The following is a 17,783-nucleotide window of genomic DNA, read 5'->3' as shown; positions in this document are numbered from 1 at the left end:
TAACCCAGGCGGCGCTCTGAAAACTCGTGGTATTTAAGGGCTCCCAGCGGCTGGAGAATTATCCTGGTCAAGGGCGGCCATCGCTCCTGCTGAGAGGGAAGCACTTTTAGAGTTAATAGCTTGGAGCTGGATCTTGGCATCTGCCACCTGGTCCCCAGAATGGGTGGGGAAATCTTGTCTCTGGTTTATGGAGTGCTCTATGCATCTAGAGGGCTTGTGAATGTGGAGGAGGAGAAGGAGGAGAAGAAGGAGGAGGAGGAGGAGGAGGAGGAGGAGGAGGAGGAGGAGGAGGAAGAATGGAGAATGTCAGAGCTGAGAAGGTCCTCAGAACAGAGAGTCAGAAAAAGAAGGTAATAGAAGTCACACATGCTTGTTGACTGATTGACCTTAGGAGATGGAACAGAGAATGTGAGAGTTCAGAGAGGGACCTGGGAATGAAGAGCAAGCAATTTCTGAGCTAGGAAAAATTTGTGGAACAGAGATGATAAAATGTCAGGGCTAGGAGAGACCTAGGAACCTAGCCAAACTAAGAGGAATGTTAGAAATCATACACCCATTATACAGAAAGTAAAACTGAGGTGTCAAACAGGGAAGTACCATAGCAGAGCCAGGATACAAATGATGTTCCTCTGTTTCCAAGACCCAAGCCTTTTCCCTTTCACCCTAGTTGCTTTCTAAAATAGCTGCCTCCTAGTATAGTCCTTCTCTAACCTTCAAATCCAATCCAGTCAACAAACATTTGTGCAGTGGAGGAGTGTGTGTGTGTGTGTGTGTGTGTGTGTGTGTGTGTTCATGAGCCCCTTCCCCACCTCCAGGTCTATTGCAAAAAGGCCCCAGGATGATAGAAGCCTTCTTCCTGCAGTTTTGTCTCCTCTGAGTGAGGTTCCTGGGCTGGGGACTTTCCCTGAAAGGGCCTGAGCCATCCTCCCCTCTCCCTCACCTGCTGGACTCCAGAAAGCCGAGCTCCCAGGGGCCTCGGCGCCCACTGAAGCTCTGGGAAGAAGTGGAATCTCCCTCTCTCCTCTTCTGAGAAGCCTCGGGGAGAGAGGCCTTCGGTCTGTCTTCTCTCTAGGTCAATGGCCTAAGAACCATCTCAGATTCAGGGGGACCCAGCCCCCTCCCTAGGAGGAAGAGGCAAAAGAGAAAGGGAAAGAAAAGAGGAAGGAAGAAGATGAGAACGGGGAGAGAAAAAGACCAGTCTCAGGGAGAGATAGAAGAAGAAGAAGAAGAGGGAGGGGAGGAGGGGAAGAGGAAAGAAGGGAGGCATTCAGGATGAGGGCCTGCCATCCTTTTGGAGTCTGGCCTAATTCCCTCCCGCTGCCAGCCTGCCTCGGTTCTTTCTTCAGGGCTGGTGCTTAAGGGAGCTGAGATCCCAGGGCTAATTCCTAAGAAAGTGGTGGGGGATTAGGAAGCTCGGGAGATTAGGGGCAGAGCTGGGGGGTGCTGGGGGGAGCAGGACCCTCCTCGAAAGAGGAGTCTAATTCCACTTAGCTCTGGAAGAAGGCAGCATTGCCAGCCGTGGCTCCTCCGATGTCTCCCCCAAAGCCTTGTCCAGCTGTTATTCTGCAGGAGGTGGTTTTCTACCCCCAGGAGGCAGGACTCTGCTCTCCCCTGCCCTCCCATCTCCCCACCAAATGCACTGAGCACTTTTTTAAGTTAAATCCAAGGAACAAGAGACTAGCTAGAGGAAGATCAGGGTATGTTGGAAGAGGCCGGATTCCCAGGGAGATCTTTGCCCCAGAGGTTGTTTTGCTTCCCAGAGCCCTGGGCAGATGCTTGGGACCCTTGCTAGGCAATGGGGGAGAATCGGGGACTGTGAGTGGGCGTGCATGGGAGGACGTGTGGGAGGATGGGGGCCTGTCTGAGTAGATGGTCTCACTTAGAAAGCCTGTGGTCTGGGGCGGAGTAGGGAGGAAAAAACCACTCCCAGAGGAGCCAGAGAGCACGAACTGGGGTTCCGGGGGATAACCAGAGCCTCACAGATATTGAGGAGGGAGGGACTGAGAAGAGCCCAGTAATGACCACATTTAGGGAATGGGGATCACTGGAAATTAAGCTGGGAGGCTTCTGGTGGGAATTAGCTTTTTTTTTTCAATGACAGAATTGAGAAGGCAGGAATGGGTCAGGGAGGTGTCCTGGAACAAGAGCGGAGAGCAGCACGAGGCCGGGAAAATGGAGAGGAAGTGGGGGGCTGTTGACCATGTGGGAGGCCATAGAGTGCTCAGATCCTGTGGCCTGGAAGTGCCTCAGGACCGAGAATTGGGGGGGGGGGAGGCTGACTGGATTAAGAGACAAGATACTTGGTCCCTGTAGGGCAGACAGCTGTCTGGCTCTGGGTAAGCTTTGCTCATGGGTTGGGGACTAACTTTCCCTTTCCCTGTTCCAAACCCCTGGAAAAACAGGCCCTTTCAGGTGGGGGGAAGGAGGGGAAAAGTTGGAACAAAAGGTTTTGCAATTGTCAATGCTGAAAAATTACCCACGCATATATCTTGTAAATAAAAAGCTCTAAAAAAAAAAGAAAAAGAAAAGAAAAGAAAAGAAATAAAGGACAAACAAAAAAAGAAAGAAAAACAGGCCCTTTCAAGTCCCCTTCCCTCCAACAAATTGAAACGACAGCTTTTCCTGTATTGTTATTTGGGGGGGGGGTAGGAGGAAAGAGGAGATTTTTTCTTCTTCCTTATCATCTCTGCTGTCCTCTCCTCTCCATCTCTTTTCTTTATTTTCCTTTTCCCACACACCCCCTGCCTCCTTTCTTCCTTCCTTCAGCCACTAGTACAAAGTAACAGCAGCAACAACAATAACAATAGCAACAGTATCAGCTCCCATCTCTCACGTGTAAGTATCCGAAGCCCTTGTTTCACAATAATTTTTTGAGGGAAGTAGTACAAGGTTTTTTGGTACCCATTTTACAGATGAAGAAACTGAGGCTTCCCAGAGAAGTGACTTTCCTAAAATTCTGTAGTAGGCAGGCAGGGGCCCCCAAGGCCAGGCTAGGAGGCCCATCACAGCTGTCTCTTTGTTCTGACAAATGGAAAGCTCCTTGGAGCAGTCCCACAGCCAGGGGCTAGACCAGGTTCCTCTCTGCCCTCCCTTTTTTCTCTGGACTTAGAAGGACCTGGCCCAAAGGAACGGGAGAGAATCTGGAGAGGATGGGAGCCAGCCCCTTTTCTGGGGTTGTCGCTAAGAGCAGAACAGGATCCCGAGACTGCCCCACACTTCAAGTCCAGCCAGTTGGAAGGTGGGGATGCTGGGAAGGCCAGCAGGGGAGGCCGGGCCCGGGACTGCCAGGGGTGTTTGTTTTTAGTGGGAGACGTCCAGTGGTTGATGGGAAGCCAGAGCCCGGGGCTAATGAAGCGGGACCTGAGCTTGTCAATAGTCTATCTGAATTATTTATCCCTTTCTGGTCAATCCCTGTCATGTCATTAGCATTTGTCTGTCCGAAGGGATGGTGAGGGGTCTAAGGTCGCCGGTTATTCTCCACCCTCCTCATAGGGACCGGCCCTGGGGGCCTGTCGAGCTCCGGGCAGCACCTCCCTGGCAGCCTCCACCTCCTTGAGCCACCGAGAAGGACTTCGCGTCCCTCAGGGAGGGAGGGAGATGAGTCCAGGTGTTCTGACCATAGGAGCTCATTCCACTCTGTTCTCACTTATCCAGGAGGGAAGATCAGGCAGCTGGGGGAGAGGTAAAAGCCTGACTGGGACTCAGGAGGCCCGGGCTCTGGCCTCCACTCCGCTCCTGCCTCCACATGTGTGTGACCTTACCCTTGTAGTTTCCCCTCTCCTCCAATGGGGAGGGGGGAAACTGAGGCAGGAAGAACTCCCTCACACTGAGAGCTGTCTCTCTTAGGATGCCTCCTAAAGTAGTGAGCTCTCCCTTGGGAGATCTCAAGGAGAATCTGGATGACCCCTTAAATTTAGGGTATGGTGGGATTCCCTTCATCCCTGAGCTGGACTGCTCAGAGTTCCTGGGTTCTCTCTTAGCTTTTCCCAGAATGTGCCCTCATCTTCCCCAGATCCTTTCTGGGTCTCCGTGCCCATCCTCCCCAGGCTCTCCCTAGATTCTCCCCTGGGCACTTCTGAGGTTATCACCCTAGGGTGCCCCGGCTCTTCCCTGGCCTTCCGGGGGGGGGGGACACTCAGATGCAAACGCTAGGCCTTCTCTCTGAACGTGGAGGAGGGGGAGCATCCCAGCTGCTCTTCCTCATCAGCCAGACACCCTGGTGCACACGCTCTCAGCCACACTCGCCATCCTCCAGGTGCACGGAAGGGGCCTGGGGTGCTGTCAGTCACGGACCTCCAAGGGAAAACACTCATTAACTGGTCGCTCTCATTTTGTCACATTGACGTCCGGGCAGGAGGAGGGAGGGAATGAAGGGGGCTGGGGCTGGGGAGCTGCCGAAAGGAGCTCCCCTCTCGCGGGGAGAGTGGGCGCTGGATTATCCGCTGTGGTGGATTAGCCGGTGGGGCAAAGGCAGGGGCTCAACGTTCTGCAGAGGCTCAAAAATTCGGCTGCTCAGCTCTTTCGGAATAATAACGACACTGCCCCTTTCCACAGGACCCGAAGGTTTGCTGAGCGCCTTCCTCCCAATACCTCGGGGAGAGGGTCAGGGTTTTTAATCTCCCTTGGCCAGAGGAGAAGGAAAGAGACTTGCCTAAGCTCACCCAGCTATTAGTGGAGGAGGTGAGATTTTATGGACCCACAGACTATAAAGCTCTTTCTTTTCTTCCACAGTTTGATCCAACTTTGCCTGAATCCTGGAGCCATCCTGCGCCTCCTGGGGGAGTCTGTGGTCTCCCTTCTAAAGCCCATAGCCAGCAGTTTGGGCTCCTGAAATGGCACAAAGAAATGCTTAAAGGACTCGAGGTCAGAGCTTGGCAGGACCTGAGAACATGGAAACTAGAATGTCAGTACTGAGAGGGAGCTTAGGACAGAGAATGGCAGAGCTGGGAGGGAGCTTAGAACAGGGGAGGTCAGAGCTGGGAGGGAGCTTAGAACAGAGGATGTCAGGGCTGGGAGGGACCTTCTTACAGGGGATGTCAGAGCTGGGAGGGAGCTTAGAACAGGGGATATCAGAGCCGGGAGGGAGCTTAGAACAGGGGATGTCAGAGCTGGGAGGGACCTTAGAACAGGGGATGTCAGAGCTGGGAGGGACCTTAGAACAAGGGATGTCAGAGCTGGGAGGGAGCTTAGAACAGGGGATGTCAGAGCTGGGAGGGAGCTTAGAACAGGGGATGTCAGAGCTGGGAGGGACCTTAGAACAGGGGATGTCAGAGCTGGGAGGGACCTTAGAACAAGGGATGTCAGAGCTGGGAGGGAGCTTAGAACAGGGGATGTCAGAGCTGGGAGGGAGCTTAGAACAGGGGATGTCAGAGCTGGGAGGGAGCTTAGAACAAGCTGGGAGGGAGCTTAGAATAGGAAATGTCAGAGCTTGAAGGGGCTTTAAACAGAAACTGTCAGATCTAGGAGGGAGTTTAGAACAGGGAATGTCAGAGTTTGGAGGGACTTTAGAACTGAAACTGTCAGAACTGGGAGGGAGCTTAGAACATAAGAATATTAAAGCTGGGAGAACACTAAGAACATGGACTAGGCAATGGCAGAGGATAGAGAGAATTTAGGGCTCATGGAATCTAATTGGCTTATTTCACAGGTAAAGAAACTGAGGGCAAGAGGAATAATGTGATTTGTTACACTTATGATCTATGCCCTCTCATAGCGTATGCCCTGGAGTTTCTGATTAACCAATTATTCAGCTCTTTTAAAATCCTTTCAGGTTGAAAAAAAAATCCCTCAGGTCAGTGAATGATCTCTCCCACCGCCCTCCAAAGGGAACACTACAATGAGGCAATTCTCTTGGCCTATCTCCCCTCTCTCCGAGACCCTCGCAGCTCCTCCCAGGAGCCCACAGGCTCTCTTGGGGCAGTGCTCTGACCCCTGGCTCTTCGTAACATAACATCAAACCAAGCTCTCAGTTCTGAAGGGTTGTGGATCCTTTCTTCTCAGCCAAGTGATACATGTGGGTTACTTTTGAAAGGGCTTGCATTTGAACTGAGCTTCTCTCCCTTGAAGACTGGCATTTTCTCCCATCTCAGTGTTCCATAATACCTTTTCTATGCCTGCAGATGGTGCCAAGGGACCAACAGGAGCACCCTCCCCCATCCATCCATCCATTCATCCATTCATTCATTTGACAAATATTTACTGACAGCCTGGTGAGAGCAGATGCCTTGACAGACAGGTCCCATCAACTCCTCTCCCCCTATGGGTCCCCTGGGGCCAATCTATCTTTTTCTGATAGCTGGGGAACCCAGAATGATTCTAGAAGCAGAGCTTGGAACCCCAGGAACCCTAACTGTAGGCCAAGTCAGGGAAAGTTGTAGGAAATAGTTATTCTACTTTGGGGAAGTGGGGGAAAGCCTTACCCGCCTAGATAAGCCCCTCTTTTCTCCATCTAAGGCCTCTCTTTCCTTCCAGGAGAATGTTGCCTTCTTGTGTCTCCACAGTTGTGTAAAAATTTCCCCAGCTAAGACCCCAGATCTTACCACAAAACATTCACCATTCGTAGACCATCCCTCCACCTCCTGCTCCATGCCAGATCATGCTAAACTCTGGGGGTACGGAAACAAAAATGGCAGAATCCTAGCCCTCAAGGAGCTTACACACTACTGGGAGAACATTATATGTGTACAAATAATTAAACATGATATAGGAAAGCAACATAACGTCAACAACTTGGTTGAATCGGCAATCCTATCAGCCAATCGCTTTATTCAGTGTCAATCTAGAAGCAGAAATAGTCTACTTGTTCTCCCACTGATAACCATGCAAGAATTCCTGAAAAAAAAAAAAAAGGAACGTGCCCAGGATGTCAGAGCTAGAAAAGCTGAGAAGGCATCTGGGAGCTTCTCCACCATCTTCCTCAGCTGAAATCTGACTTGGAGGTGGACAGCATCCTACTTCATCCTCACTTGCTTGAAAGAATATCCTTTAATCAGTCTCATTCAAACACACAAGTCCTAAGTATGGGTTTCCTTTTTCCCTCCTAAGTGCAGATATGGTATTATTCCATAATCACTCATTTGGAAAGTCGTTTGTCGCCAAATGAAGGAATTGAAATGAGAAGCAGAAACTGAATAAATCTCCTCCTCGTTTCAAAATTCCTCAGACTCAGGGACGCCTGGTTCCAATTGCTGTGGTAAGTGGCCCTAATTTAGAGACCTCAATGAGGACGAAAGATGGGGACGACTTCTGTGAATACAGAGAGAGAAAGAAGATTAGGTTCAGGAAACAATCGGCAGGTAGTTGGATAGAAACATATTGCTCACAAAGGTGAACAATGAGAAGTAAGATTTGAAAAGTAGATTGGGTCCAAATTTTGAACTGTCCTTAAGTGACAGGATTTCAGCCAGGTGTGGAGGCTTATACCTGTAATCCCAGAGCACGGAGGAGGCTCCGGCTGGTCGATCTCTTAAACTCAGGAGTTCTGAGTTTCGGTGAACTACTTTAGTCTGATGTCCTCACTAAGTCTGGCATAAATATGGGTTGATGAGAGGCCATCAAGGTACCCAAGGAGGGGCAAATTGACTCATTTCTGAAATGGAGCAGTTACAAACTCCTGCACCAATCTGTAATGGAATCAGTCCTGTGAGGGACTTCTAGTCTGGGTGAAAAAGGGAGACCCAGGCTTAAAAAAAAAAATACACACAAATGAAATCGGGATGTTGTACTTTACCCTACAGACAACTTGAAGGTTTTGAACAGAACGATGACATCACCAGGCTCATGCTTTAAAAAGATGATGATGATTTTTAATGATATTTTGGATTTTTTCTAATTACATGTAAAGATAGTCCTCAAGATTCATTTTAAATAAAATTTTGAGTTCTAGATTTTTTTTTCCTCCCATACACCCTCAGTCTCCACCCCTGACAGCATGTACAACCATGTAAACCTATTTCCACAATACTCATGTTGTGAAAGAAGAAACAAGATAAAAGGGGAAGACCACAAAACAAAAGCAAAAGCAAAAAAGTGAAAATAGCATGATTTAATCTGCATTCGGACTCCTTAATTCTTTCTCTGCATGTGGATGACATTTCTCATGAGTTTTTTAGAATTGTCTTGGGTCGATGCACTGCTCAGAAGAGCTAGAATATCACAGTTATTCATCGTACAACGTTATCACTGTGTAGGATGTTCTTCTGGTCCTGATCACTTCACTCAGCATCATATCATATAAGCCTTTCCAGGTTTTTCCTGAAATCCACCAGCTGATTATTTCGTGTAGCACAATAATATCCCATGACCTTCATACCTTCATGTACCACAACTTGTTCAGCCATTCCCCAATTGATGAGCATCCCCTAAGTTTCCAATTCTTTGCCACCAAAAAAAAAAAAAAAAAAAAAAAAAAAAGACCTGCTACAAATAGATTTGAAGGTATAGGTCTTTCCTCCCTTCTTATGATCTCTTTGGGATACAGACCTAATAGTGTTATTTCTGGATCACAGGGTACGGACAGTTTTATAGCCCATTGGGCATAGTTCCAAATTGCTCTCCAAAATGGTTGGGTCGGTTCACAACTCCACACAGAGTACATTAGAATTCCAATTTTCTCACATTTTAGGAAGATGATTATGGAAATCCAGTGGAGGACCCATTGGAGAGAAAAGTGATTGGAATCGGGGAGAGCAATTAGGAGGCTATTACAGTAGGTCAAGGGAGAGGTTATTCAGAGACTGACCTTTAATTCGGATCATAGACTGAGCCCTAAACTATATCCTCTCTGCTTTATCTGACTCTCCAAATCCTACTAATCCTCATTTAATCAATCAACATGTCAAATAAAGTGGAAAAATGCACTCTCTATTCATTTACAGCACACTCATAGTGTCTTTGAGAAGGGAGCACATATGGTGCTTGGGAAATATGAATTGGGAGCAAGGGGACAGTAGAACATGCCAGAAACTCATATATCCAGTGTGCATACATAGAAGGCACACAGATTGTGACATGGGCAATGTGCATTTACCAGCCTGCAGAGTTGATGATTTCCACTAGTGATGTAATCATAATAATAGCTAATTATATAGTGCATACTATGTGACAGGCACCGTGCTAAGCACTTTACAATTTATTATCTCATTTGCTCTTCATAACAATCCTGGGAGGAAGGTGTTATTATTATTCCCATTTTACGGATGAGGAAACTGAGGCAAACAGTAATGAAGTGACTTGTTCCGAGACCCCTTGACTTCTTCCAGACTCAGTTTCCTCATCTGTAAAACTGGGATAATGAGAGCCTCTATTTCACAAGATTGTTGTGATGATTAAGCAGTATAATATCTGAAATGTACCTTAAAGTACTCTCCAGTACTCTTTTTGTCTGAGGCACAGGGTCAGTCCTTGGTTACAGGTCACCCCCACCTCTACCCCAAAGCTGACAACTTCCCTCAAGAACGTTCAGGAGCCGGATCTTGCTTTCCCCACGGCACCCACCCCCTCCACATCCCATCAAAGGTGTCCAAGGATTCCCTAACCCGACTCTAACCCTAACCCTTTCAACATTCAAACCATTTCCCATTTCTCAGGGTCCCGGGGCACTTAACCCATAACCTAGGTATTGTCCCACCTGCCAGGAGCTCTCTTATTCAGGCACTAATTTCCTGCTCTCTCTTAACACAACTATGACAACTAGAGCAACTAGCACTTCTGGAGCTTATTTTATAGAGTCCTCCCAACAACCCCATAGGGTAGGTGCTACTGTTATCCCTGTCAAGGCTGAGAGATTGGATGATTTCCCCAGGTCACCCAGCTAGTGGGTATCTGAGGCAGGATTTGAACTCGGGTTTTCCTGAACTTGAGTGTAGCACTCTGTACTAAATCATTGCTTAATAATACTGTGCTATTCTGACCTCTTGTCCCTCATCCCCACTTTTTGCGGAGGGGGAAAAAGGGGGATTTTTCCCATGTTGGGGAAAGGTCTTGACCACACCCCTAGCCTGCAGGAGATTGGAGGGCAGGAGGAAGGCTCCCAAGATGCCCCTGGAGGCTTAAACTCTCTCCACTAATGCTGAGTTTCTCAGCTCCTCAGGTCCTTGCTGTTTTTCGCCTCCTTCTCCATGATCCCCCTCCCTGGAAAAAGGCCCTAGCCTTGCAGTTGGAGGACATGGGTTTCAGTCCTCACTCTGCCCTTAGATTTATTTCATGATCTTTGATTTCCACCCAGGCAAATGAAGGAACTGACTGGACTTAGTGGCTGGTCTCTCGGCCCTTCCTACAGCCTAGCGCAGACATTCTAGGGTTGTGGCTCCAGGATTTTCTCCTCTTCCTCCCCCTCCTTGTGGTGGGGGGAGGGGGAGAGAAGCTGGGGGAGCTCCCCACCCCCTCTCAGCCCATCTAGGGAAGCCATTGATTCCTCCCCTTAATGCTCTCTCCTGCTGCCTCCTCCTAACACCTCCCTAAGCTGCAGCCACTAAGCCTCATCTCCCAGGCTCTAATCACCAAGTCTTACTTCTGATCTACGGAAATGACAAGGAGCCTTTTTTTGGAGGGGGGGAGGGGGATTTGGCAGCACTGGAGGAACTGTCAGCTAAAGCTGTCCAGGAGATATGTGGAGAGGGGGAGCAGAGAGAGCTGTGGAGCCCTCCCCACTCAGCCCCATCACTCCAAAGAGACTCATCCCGCCACACTCCCCACCTACCGGAAGTGCTGGGACCCAGGCTTGTTCTGAGACTTCAGTATGGCTGTGAAGTAAAGGGGGAGGGAAATGGGAACAGTTCTAGACTCTAAGAATGGAGGGAGTCCCACGTCCACAACAGGGACTGTCCTTAAACCAACTGAGAAGCATTTATTACTGTTGTTGTTCAGTTGTTCAGTCATGTCCGTGTCTTCCAGAACCTATTTGGGATTTTCTAGATAAAGATAGTGGAGTGGGTTGCCATTTCCTTCTCCAGCTCATTTTACCAATTAGGAAACTGAGGCAAATAGGGTTAAGAGACTTAGCCAGAGTCACACAGCTAGTCAATGTCTGATGCCAGATTTGAACTTGGGAAGATGAGTCTTCTTGACTCCAAGATTGTATTCTGTCCAACTAGCATTAACTGAGGGTCATGTACCATGCTGGGCGCTGGCCATACACAAAGCCAAAATCAAATAGTTCCTGTCCTCTGGGAGCTCGGGGAAAACAACATATACCTAAGTCAGTAATTACAATATTTGTGCAAAACTAAATATGACATAATTTGGGGAAGAGAGTACTAGCCGGTGGGGGTGTGAGGGATAAGGAAGGATGTCATATAGTTCTTTTTTTCCCCAATAGTATTTTATTTTTTCCAAAAATATGTATAGTTTTCAACATTTATTTTTTGTAAAACTTTGTGTTCCAAATTTTTATCTCTCCCTCTTTCATCCCTTTCTCCCCAAGACAGAAAGCAATCTGATATAAATCATGTGCCATCCTTTTAAACACATTTCCATATTTGTCATGTGCAAGAAAAATCAGATCAAATGAAGGGTAAATGAGAAAATAAACAAGCAAGCAAACAAACAAAAGCAAAACTACTATCCTTTGATCCATATTCAGTCTCCAAGTTCTCTCTCAGGATGGGGATGGCATTTTCCATCCCAAGTCTATTGGAGTTGCCTTGAATTGTTGAATAATCGCAGTCGACTAACACATAGTCTTGTTGTCACTCTGTACAATGTTCTCTTGTTATATAATTTTTGAATTAGTTTTGGAATATTGGTGACTCTAGGAGCCTGAGGTGAAGAGAGAATAAATGCCTTGGGCGGGAGGCAAGGGGACTTTTACAAAGGCACAAGACAAAAGATGACAAGAAAGGGCAAGATCGGTTTGGCTGAACCATAGAGGTTGGGCAGGGTGAGTTTTTATTATATAACCAAGTTGGAAGAAAATCAGCATTTATTAATTGCTCTAGAATTTTGCTCAAGTTCATATATTTGGTAAGTGTGGGAGGGCAGAATTGAACTCAGTTCTTGCTGACTCCAGGTTCAGCACTCTGTGCTGTTGCCATCTAGGTAGGTTGTGAAACTCAAACAAATGTGATCCTACAGGCATTTGGGTGATAGTGGAGATTTTTGAGAGAGGAGACATGGTCAGATTTGCATGTTGGGTAAATTGCCTTAGCGACTATGTGCAGGGCAGAATGGATGAGGAGAGTCTTAAAACAGGGAGCTCTGTTAGGCTATGGAAACCTGATGAGAGATGAGGAGGGCATGGCTTGGGCGGCTGCTGGTGCTGTGGGTGGAAAAAGGGGGTTGGAGATGAAAGTTACTGTGGATGTAAAAATGACAAGATACAGCATCTTATTGGATATGAGCGCTGAGGAAGAGTAAAGAGTTGAGGATGACTGAAAGACCATTGTAAACTCTACAGAAATAGGGTGACTTCAAAGAGGAATGGCTTGGGGGGAGATAATGAGTTCTATTTTGGAAATGATGAGTTTTAGTCCCAATGGGACAATCAGCTGGAGACATGCCATGGGCAGATGGAAAATCAAGACTGCAAGTCTGGAAAGAGTCTAGGATTGGATAGATCGGTATGAAGATGATAATTAAACTAATGGGAGTTGATGGAGTCAACAAGTTAGAGTGGAGAGAGAAAAGAAAAAAGGCCCCAGAACTAAGTCTTGGGATCAGTGGAAGAAGCTGGAGATTTTTATCCTGAAGAAGGGAAGACTTGGGGAGGGGAGGGCGTGAAAGTTCTCTATAAGCATTTGAAGGGCTCGAATAATGGAAGAGGGATTAGATTTGTTCTACTTGGCCCCAGGGGGCAAAATGAGGAGCCAGGGGGAGTGTTTGCAAAGAGGATGAAATTTAGGCTGGAAAACAGAAAACACTTGCTGTAGTTTCCCCTTCATCAGAGGCCTTCGAGCAGAAGCTGGATGGTCACTTATGGGAAGCGTTTCTGACAGCTGCACCGACCAAGAGGGAAGGAGAGGCCCCAAGGTTTAGAGGAATAGATTCTTGATTCGTATTATTTACATGTGTGATTTCAATTCAATTAAAGAAACACCTACTGGGGCAGCTAGGTGGCACAATGGATAGAGCTCTGAAGTCAGCAGGACCCGAGTTCAAATTTGCCCTCAGACACTTAACACTTCCTGGCTGTGTGACTCTGGGCAAGTAACTTAACCCCAATTGCCTCAGTAAAAAAAAAAAAAAAAAAAAAAAAAAAAGGAAAAAAGAAAAGAAAAGAAAAGAAAAAGAAACAAAGAAACACCTATTGTATATGATTGTTTACTTTTGAATTTACTACTCAAAACCTTTCCAGTTTGCTGTTTCCTCTGCTAAAATGCAAGCTCTTTAAAGGCAGGAACTAGACCATAATTGTACTGCCAGAGGATGCAGAATGCCTGGCACATAATCAGTGGTGCTTCGTGTTATTGATTAATTAACGATAATAATTAATGATTAATTCTTCGGAAGGTGGGGGTGTATTCTTCCCAGCCCAGTCTAGCCTAGAACTTCCCCAGGTTCTATCCCAGCTTCTTCCCAAGCACAGTCCAGGCCCCAAACCGGATCCCAGTCCCAGGCAGACCCCAGTGCTCTCATCGGATCAAATCCTAAGGGAAAAAACCCAAACCCAGGGGATAAATGAGCTGGTCCCTCTTCCTGCCTTCAGTACATGTCTCAGTAATTCCAGTCTCTCTTCCCCTCATATCTCTGCCTTCCAGTCCCTATCTCATCGCTCCATGTCTGCGGCTCTCTGTGTCTCGAAGGAAGGCCAAAGCCAGGTCAAGGAGGGTTTGGGATTCTCTGCTGCTGGGATGGGATCTAGAACTGTGGAACCCCCCCCCCATTTGAGAGAGAGTCATAGAACCCTCAGCTCCGCTAGCGGAATCATCCCGGACAGATCCCCAGCTCTCTCTGGGCCCCGATAAGATCCAGAGCTCGGGCCACATGATGACGGGGACCCCAGTGTCCCCGGTTCCCCCCCGCTCCCGGCCAGCCGCTCCCGGGCTGGGGAACCTCAGACGGCCTTTCCCAGAAGGGCCCCCCGCCCCTGAGGCTCAGCTGGGGAGGAAAAGGAGGCCAGGTCTGTTGGGGAGACTCCCGGGACTGGCGGCTCCACAGGCAGGCTGGCAGGCGGGAGGGCTCATCTCTCTCCCTGCAGGAGTGTAATTACAGCCGAGGCAGCGGCGGGGGGAGCCCGCGCGGTTAATGGCGTCTGAGGGTAATCAGGAATTAATTACGCGTTTCCCGGGAATCCCAAGTTAGGCGGGGATTCCAGGGCCCGGCTCAGGCTCAGGCTGATTGCGGAGCTGGGGGTGTGCAGCCCGGGCTCTGGCCCAGGGCGCACGGTCACTCCGAGTGGGGCGCGGAGAAGACGTTGGGCACCTGCCGCACCTGGTTCCCGGCCAGTGGAAATCGTGGCTCGCTGAGGGAGCCCTGTCACCCCCAGTGCCTGCATCTCTCCGGGCCCCCGGCGGGGGGACTGGCCATCCTGTCTTCACCAGATCCCCCTCAGTCCCATAACTCAAAGCGCATTTACTCAGGAAACGGCCGGTGCTGGGAAGGCAAAGACAAGTGAGCTCTTTTCTGCCCTCAAGGAACTTCTAGTCTACTGGGCGCGCTGGGGGTGAGACGGAGACGAGCACAGCTAAACACAAAGAAACCGAGGCAGAAACGCTCGGGACAAAGGGAAGCAAGCCTGCCCGCTGGAAGTGGGGGGTCGGAGGGGCGAGGAGTCCGGGAGGCAGACAGAAAGCGAGGCGGGGGCGCAGGGGAGCCGGCAGAGAGCGCGTCCAAAAGCAGAGCCACGGGGGCTGAACCGCACAGTGTGGAGAACTACTGGTGGGCCAGAGCTGCCGGGGGGACGCGGGGGAGATGGTGGGAGGGAGCCCAGCTGGGAGCGGCTGGGAATCGGGGACAGTTTGCATTTCATAGGACAAGTAATCGACTTCAAAGCTCGTGAGCAGACATGGCACATCTCGGTGTATGTTTGGCTGCTGCGAGGGGGGGCGGGGAAGGGGGAGAGGAGCGGGCACTGAAGAAGTGAGAGTCTGGAGGAAAGGAGACCATTGCAAGAGGCAAGTCCCAGGACTGTGAAGGGGTGAGGTGGAGCGGCAATGGGAAGAGATGGAAGCTGCAAGAAAAAAGGGTGGAGGAAAAATGGCTAGCATTTGGCTCCTGGTGCATTGTGGGGGCGAGGGGAGAGTAGGAGAACTCAGGTGCAGAACCCAGATGTCTGGAGGGGTGTGGTGGTGTCCTGGATGGAAATAGGGAAGTTTGGGAGAGGTGTGGAATTAAGGGGGATGGTGTTGAGTTCTAGTTCAGAAATAGCCAAGTCAGCAAGTTTTGATTAAGTGCCTACTAAGTGTTACTTGCTGAGGATATGGGAAAGACAAAAGCCTGCCTGCTCTCACTCAGCAAGCTCACAGCCTAAGAGGAAGCCAACCTGTAAATGACTATACATACAGGATGAATCCCGGGAGGAGGCACTAGCATTCAGGGGAACCAGGGAAGGACTAACACTTAAGCAGAGGATTTCATGTTTGATCCTAGAAGTAACAGGGAGCCACTGGAGTTTATGACAGTAGGAGAGAGGATGGCATTATTTGAACTGTGCTTTAGCAAGATCAATTTGAGTGGAAGATGAACTGGAATAAGGAAAAACTGGAGTCAGGGAAATCCCTCAGAGAGAGGCAATGAGGGCCTGTCCCAGGGAGGCAGCAGTGTCAGAGGCAAGGGAAAGGATGCATACAAGGCAAAAATGTCAGGATGTGATCACTGATTAGACATGGGGAGGGGGGGGGAGAGGGAAGGTGACACTTAGGGGTGAACCTGGGAGATCCGGAGCATGGTAGGACTCTCAACAGGGACAGGGAAGTAAAGGAAGAAGGGAGGAAAGGCATGGATTCTGTTAGAGTAGAGTCTGAGACGTCTGTAGGACATCCAGCTAGAGAGATGCAGTGGGAACTCGGGAGAGAGATTTGGGGCGAGTCTCTAGATGGAGGAGTCATGCAAAGAGATGATGATTAAGGTCATGAAAGCAGAGAGCCCAGGAAGGAGACACATCCCTCCCCTGCCCATCCTTCTCCAGGCTTTGTGACTGGGAGGTGGAGGATGACCCGGCAAAGGAGAGCCAGGTGATGCAGTAGAGAAGTGGGATAGAACCCAGAATCTAGAGGGGAGAGAGTGGTTGATGTCAGCCACTAAGGAGGTCAAGGAGGATGAGAACTAGTCTAGAATTTAGCAGCCGACAGCTTCCTTGGAGTGAGAAGTTGAGAAGATTGCAGACTTGCCCAAGATCTCATGGCTAAGACTCTTAAGGATCAGTCAGGATTCAAATCCAAGGCCTCTGACTTCAAACTGAGCCAGCGCCCACCCCCCCAACCCTCCTCACTACCCCCTTCCCCCCCAGCATGCCGCCTGTATGGAGGCAGAAGCTCCATTTTTGTCTTTCTATTCTGCGGGCTCCGGAAGGGGCCTCGCATACAGTAGGCGCCTGAGCAGTGTTTTGCGCGAGTTGTGCCTGGAGAATGGCGCCATGGCTGGCAGCTGCCCGGAGCCCTGAGCCAGCCGGTCTGTGGGCAGCCCTTACCACCCCAGCCAGCTCCGAGATCCTCTGTGGGGCCCCGGGCTTTGGGAAAACCTGTTACCACTAAGCCCCATTCCAGCAGCCCCTGAAAGCCGGCCAACTTTCCTCTTTCTGCTCTCTCTCTCTCCCTCAGTGGCAGGGCCCAGACCTCGGCCCCCTCCACGCCCCCGCCCCCCCCAGTCCAGCCCAGTGCTTTGAAGTCCCAATCTGGCAAATAGAGTCAATCAATTATGAAGGAGACAATCTGCTTAGCGCCTTCGGGCTGTGGGTGCGGAGCAATCGGAGGGATTAGGGGGAGAAAATCAGGCTTAGGCTTCCCTAAGTGACAGGGAGAGAATCGGCCCCGAGACTGGGAGAATCCTAAAGCGATTATGCAAATCAGCCAGCCTAGAAGGGAAGGGAAGAGGAGGGAAGGGAAAGAGGAAAGGAGGGAAGGGGGGAGGGAAAGGGAAGGAGGGGGCGAGTGCTCCCAGTTAAACCAGCCAGAGTCTCTCCCCTGCCTGGCTGGGCCCGAATCTGGGCTGGAGTCCTGGCTCCAGCTCAGAACCCCCTCTCCAGGGCTGGCCCAAGAGATCACCTGCCTCAACTCAGAACTTCTCAGATGTAAAGAAGCTCAGGAAAACTTTGCACCGAGTTTCTCCTTCCTTCTAAAAGTGTGTCAGAGGTTCCCACCCTGGGTGAGGGGAGTGGTAATGATCTGGGCGCTTTTGTCCACAGACTGTGAAAGTGAGAGGGGCAGTCAATGCCTACATTTACAGATGGGGAAACTGAGGCAGAGCCACAAAAGAAATAGCATGTCAGCTTCTTGAGGACAGGCAGGCCTTTTTTGTCTTTACACTCAAGATAATTTGTGGCACAGAGTAGGTGCTTAACAAATGCTTGTGGATTGATTGTTGTAGCTTGACTTGGCCGAGATTTAGATAGGAGTAAAGTGCTCTTTCAGCTCCTCTGATTCCAATCTAATAGCTTTTTCCAATTCCACAAGATGATGCTTAACAACTTCTTTCTTTCTCTTTCTTCCTCTCTCCTCTTCTGCCTCTTTTTCTTGGTTTCTGTTTCTCTCTCCTTCCTCTTCCCTCTACTCCCCTTTGTCTCTGTGTCTTTTTCCTGTCTGTATTTTCTGTCACTCCTTCCTCCCTACCTTCCTGTTTCTGTCTCTCTGTCTCTCTATCTCTCTGTTTCTGTCTCTCATCTCTCTCTCTCTCTCTCTCTCTCTCTCTCT

This window comes from Sarcophilus harrisii, chromosome 4 (assembly GCF_902635505.1).
Source record: "Sarcophilus harrisii chromosome 4, mSarHar1.11, whole genome shotgun sequence".
In the NCBI taxonomy this organism is placed as follows: domain Eukaryota; kingdom Metazoa; phylum Chordata; class Mammalia; order Dasyuromorphia; family Dasyuridae; genus Sarcophilus; species Sarcophilus harrisii.
Note: the sequence above shows the minus strand (reverse complement) of the source record.